The sequence below is a fragment of the Ailuropoda melanoleuca genome, chromosome 11 (assembly GCF_002007445.2).
Source record: "Ailuropoda melanoleuca isolate Jingjing chromosome 11, ASM200744v2, whole genome shotgun sequence".
NCBI classification, from domain to species: Eukaryota; Metazoa; Chordata; class Mammalia; order Carnivora; family Ursidae; genus Ailuropoda; species Ailuropoda melanoleuca.
Window position 1 is genome coordinate 86778504 of NC_048228.1, and position 6038 is coordinate 86784541.

The following is a 6038-nucleotide window of genomic DNA, read 5'->3' on the forward strand; positions in this document are numbered from 1 at the left end:
GAGGGGTATGGGAGAGAGGGTGTTTGGTATGGGAAGTCTGTGATAATACATCATTGTGGATGAGATGTAAGGAAAGTGAGGTATGACACCAGTGGTTATCTAGGAGTGCATTCTGCTCAGAGGAAACACCTATGTAAAGTCCCTGAAATAGTAGCATTGTTGGTATGCAAAATGGGAACGTCCTGGAGGTCAGTGCTCTCAGACGGCAGTGAGAAAACTGGAGAAGTATTACATGAGGTCAGAGAAGTTGTTGGAGACCAGATTTGTCAGGTGTTTTCCAGGATATTTTCCATAACATTTCTGTAATATTTAAGAGAGATAACTGAATAATGCCTCCCCCCCAAAATATCAAGGCCCTACTTCCTAGAACCTATGGAAGTCCGGTTGTCTATGCTTGTTCCCAACTCTGCCACTGTTAGAGTTGTGAACACGGGCAAGCTCTTTAATTTCTCATTGCTCTCATTTACAAAACATACATAATAAAATTACTCGAGTCATATAATTGAAAGAGTAATATGGAAAAATGTGTGCATACAGTAAGGCATGACAAATGTTAGCTGTTGTTACAGGGCCACTATTATCCAATCAATATTTATTTTCTAAGTACCCATATGTGAAGTTTTGCTGGTGATATGGTGAGAGTTATAATTCTTTAAGACAGTGTTCTTCCATTCACTACTGTATCTAGGACTCTTGTTAGTAGGAGCAAAAAATACAAATCATTGCCTAACAAAGCTTTCAATAACAAATGCCAAATAATGAAATTCATTAAGGATGGAGGACTTGACCTTGAAGGATTGTGAGGTCTCAGACATGTGGCAAATGGAGAAAGCGTTCTCGGGAGAAAGAACAAAATGAACAATGGCTTGGAAGCACAACATACCATTTGATGGGAATAGAATACTTTGGGATGTTGTAATTTCTTTTCCAAATGTGGAATATCAATTTTGAAGCTATGATAGTCCAGATTGATCTTGAGATCACATGTTTGAAAGATTGAAAGGTTGAAAGGACACCAGATGGGGTTCAGAAAATATTCCCCCAGTGAGCTACATCTGTGACCCTGGAAAAGTACCTCTATCCTGTATCTTCCAGTTATTGTGAGAAGCTGGGAAAAGGAAATAACAAAATAACGTATTTTGCTTTAGTTTTCTGATCTATAAATAAATGGAATTTAAATGGCCCACTTTCTGATCAAAATTTCTATCATCCCTGACAAACAACATCTTTCGCTTTATTATTTATTTATTTATTTTTTTATTTATTCATTTATTTATTTTGTCTTTCAACCATTTGATGGTCAGGTGAGAGTGCAAACACAGTCCCCCACTACCACAAATGATGCAGTGAAGTTTCCCACATTTGGGGAAATCGCAGGGTTTAGCATATCCGGAGTGCAATGGATAAGCCTCACCCCAGGAAAACCACCTTCATGATCATGGTATCTCCCCTGTCAGTAAGTTCCTTTATTTTTTTTTAATTTTTGATAATATTCTATTATCCTCCAAATATATCTAAGAAAGATATATATTTCATATAACAATATTGAAGACCTATTTATGGCATATAAATATATACAAGGTATATCTTTTATATATAGTTTTATATCTAAATAGTTGTACATGGTTACAGTTAAATATAGCTATATATACATACATATACATACGTATGTATATATACACACACACACAACCCCATTTAAACTCTCAATAGTTGTTTTTGTAGAAATTGCCAAGCTGATTACAAAATTGTAGGGAAATGAGGCAATAATCTAGAATTTGCCAAAATTACCTAAAATATAAAGACAATCGCTGGAGTACTCTCACTAGCTGATTTCACAATTTACTATAAAATTACAGTATTCAAGATAATGTCATTGGAATAATCACAGACAAATAGTTCACTGAATAGAGTGTCCAGAAATAGATACACACATGTATGCAAGTACTAAGGAAACGGAATGAGAGAAATAAAAGATTTTTCAACAAGTTATATGAGAACAAGTAGATAATTACATGGGAAAAAAATCCCACTCTTATATAGCAACATGATGAAAATCAATTTGAGATATTTCATAGGCCTAAAGACAAAAATTAATCTAAAGCATCTAGAAATAAAAGGATAACAGGAGAATAGTTAATCTGCCTTATGATAGGAAAAGATGGTTTACAGAGGATGCAAAAAGAACTAATCTTAAAAAGAATCAGACTTCATCAAAATGGAAAATTTCTGCTCATTAAAAATCACTGTAAGAAAATGAAAAGAAAGTTACATATGAAAGTGTTTGCGATACATGTGTGTGGTGCTTTCTGTTGAAAAAATACGAGGAAATCTTACCGTTGAAAAATAAAAAGATAAGTTTAATTCTAAAAAATGAGCAAAACTTATAAACTTCAGCACAAAGTTTATCGAGGGAGACATGAATGTCAAGTAGGAAAATAAATGGTAGTCAATATCTTTATTCATCAAATAAAAATTAAAAGTATAATGAGATACTACTCTACAGCCTCTAGAATTTTAAAGATTAAATATGTAAGAAAATTTTAAAGAATGAAATAATCAAGTATTAGGAAAGATGTGGAACAAATGGGGTGTTCCTATAATTCAGAAAGCATGTGAATTCATACAAAACTGAAAAACTCTTTGGAATTTTCTTACAAAGTTAAACATACACTTAATCTATGGCCTGGCAACTCCACTCCTAGGTATTTGTTGAACATATATCACAATTAAAGTCCAAACCAGAACTGCTTATGTATATTCATAGCACCTCCACTGAAACTGCCAAAACCCAGAAATAACTCTAATGCCCATCTTTACTACAAGTGATAAACAAACTATAGTATGTTCATGCACTGGAACACTGATTAACAATGAAAAATAGGGGCGCCTGGGTGGCTCAGTCATTAAGCGTCTGCCTTCAGCTCAGGGTGTGATCCCAGCGTTCTGGGAGCGAGCCCCACATCAGGCTCCTCGCTGGGAGCCTGCTTCTTCCCCTCCCACTCCCCCTGCTTGTATTCCCTCTCTCTCTGGCTGTCTCTCTCTCTGTCAAATAAACAAATACATAAAATCTTAAAAAACCCCAAAACAATGAAAAATAAATCCCTGATTCATCATATGGCAATAAAGATTCTCAAAAAATATTCTCAAAAACATTATGTTAATTAGAGAATCCAACCACAGAATAGTACCTACGATGTCATTTCTTTCATATGAACTCAAACGAAACTAATCTCTGGTGATACAAATTTAAAAAGTGATTAACAATTGTGGGCCAAGAACAAGTGAACTCTTTGGGTAGAAAGAAATGTACTGTCTTGATGGGGATGTTGGTCAGATAGGTGTACACATTTGTCAAAAATCTTTGAATTGTATCTGTACAGTTCTTTCTATGTAATTTTACCTCAAAAATGTCTGTAAAAGATAACATCCTATATTGAAAGGCCAATAACAGCCAACTATTCTTTATTTTTTCATTGTTTAATGACGTTTGCTAAACCTTTGCTAACTTACTGTCTTTTCTTGACTAGAGATGGATAGTTATACTTTTATGTAATTCTATAGTTACTGTGAACGTGTTTTTAGTTTTTACTGTGAATGCATATAATTCTAAATTTATAGCAAAAATGAAATAATAAATATTTGCCTAATTGCAATCAACTTGTTTCATCTAAGCTTAGATATCCAAGATGCACCATAAAGTCAAATAATTCTAAAGAAAGCGTGCTTTGAAACAGTAGTACCTTTATATTAAAAAACTGAAAACTATTTCATACTTCAATTTGATTTTCTAGAATACATGGGAATATTTAAGCAGAAGGCAATTATTTATCACATATAATGCCTTGTGAACATCTGAACATCCCAGGCTACATAGTTACATTTGGCTTATTTTCTATTTCAGTAATATGATCATTGCTTCTCATTTTTTTAATGTAGTAACATTGTAGTCATAAAATCATAAACAGTTGCAAAATTTTAGGGAAATGAGGAAATAATCTAGAAAAACTACCTTGAAAATAAGACAATGGTTGGAGTACACACATCTGATTTCACCAGCATACTCTAATACATGTGTTTCAACTATTGAATATGAAGATTTGTGGGCAGCTGGGTGGCTCAGAAGGTTAAAAGTCTGCCTTGAGCTCAGGTCATGATCCCAGGACCTGGGATGGAGTCCTGCGCCCCTGGGGCAAGTGGGAAGTCTGCTTCTCCCACTCCCTCTACCCCTCCCTACTGCTCATGCTCTCTCTCACACTTTGTCTCTCTCTCTCAAAAAAATAAATAAAATCTTTTAAAAAAAAAGAATACAAAGATTTGTGTACATCCAAATAAAAAAAAGTGCATATACATATGCATACATACATTAAATTATACACATCTATCACACCACACATGTCTATATTTTCATGTTAATATATGTGTGCAAGGGTATGTGGCTTACCCTTACAAGGTTGGTATTGGTTACAGGTACCAGACATGGAAAGACTGTCTGACATTATATTGCTATTTATTATTTCCAAAGGGAGAAGCACCAAATCTCCTTGGAGCAAATTTTCTTTCTTTTTGACAGAAATCAGTTGAGTGACAGTTCTTAGTTATGGAAATATAAGTCTCCTAAGCATCCTCTTTCTGGTATCACTTTTGTGTTTGGAGAAAGGCTGATCCTCCTGAAGAAATCCATATTTGCAGAAGACAGCACAGGATATTTATTTAATGTACTTAGATTTGTAAGACCAACTTTCAACAGGGATGCTGTAGCAATGATGAAAGTGATAGCACTAATAGACTGCTCCAAATCTTATTCTCTATCTTTTGTTAGGGAGCTGCAATGCCCTTCAATGAACTCTGGCCCAGACATTCTCCTAAACTCTCAATTCATATCTCAAACTACCTAAAGAATGTCTAATAAATATCTCGCTCAATATATCCTAAATTGAATTCTTGACCTTCCTTCTACACACATTTTACTCACTACCTTCCTGATCTCAGTTGTTGCCAATCTCATCCTTCCAGTTGCTTAGATTTTTGCTTCTATTAAATTCCCACGAGTCAATTTTGAATCTTTTTCTTTCAAGCTCACAAGCTAATCTATCAGAAAAGCCCATTGTCTATCTTCAGAGTATGTCTAGAATCAGGCCACTTGTAAACACCCTCACTGTTCCAGCTCTGGTTAAAGGCATCAACATCTCTTGTCTGAATTCACTCTGAATAGAAGTACAGTCTAACCTCAAGGAACAGCCATTGATCTTTCAAAAGTTAAGGTAGATTAAATAACATGGCCATTCAAAAACGTTCCATGGTTTCCTATTGAAATCAGAGTAATAACCAAATGCCTTACAGAGGCATATGCATCTTTATCTGACATGACCCTGCAGACCTCTCTGATTACAATGCCCAGCATGCTCTCTTGCTCATTATGCTCAAAGAACTGACCCCAAAGATCAGGTATATTCCTATCTGAGGGCATTTGTTCAAGCTCTTTCTAATCTCTGGACTGCTCTACACCAGAGAGCTTCTTGCTAAGTATGTCATCTTCCTCAAGTCTGGGCTGAGACACCATCTTCTCTTTAGCTTCTACTCTGATCACTTTATTTAATCCTGCAGTGTGTCACCTTCTGCAGCATCTTCTCATATGCGCACAATTCCATCCCCCTAACCCTGTTGGACTTTTATNTCTTTAGCTTCTACTCTGATCACTTTATTTAATCCTGCAGTGTGTCACCTTCTGCAGCATCTTCTCATATGCACACAATTCCATCCCCCTAACCCTGTTGGACTTTTATTTTTTTTTTCATCTACCACTTAATAACTTCTAACATATTATATTTGATTTACTTCTTCATTACATCAATTCTATTTTAATTAAATAAATTTGACATGTAACACTGCATTAATTTAACTTGTATGTGTTACTTTGATACATTTAAATATTGTAATATAATTGCCAGAGTAGTGATATTTATCACGTTACATAACTATAGTACAATATTGTCTATATTCATTATATTGTGCGTGAAATCTCTATGGCTTATTTA

At 34.8% G+C, this 6038-nt stretch overlaps 1 non-coding gene across 1 annotated transcript; it reads right to left on the reverse strand.

The window, feature by feature from the left end:
- Positions 1-1301: 1301 nt before the first annotated feature.
- LOC117804518 lies at positions 1302-1464 on the reverse strand. Its single transcript, XR_004629001.1, has one exon. It is a non-coding gene; the product is annotated as a U1 spliceosomal RNA (small nuclear RNA).
- Between the last annotated feature and the right edge of the window lie 4574 nt (positions 1465-6038).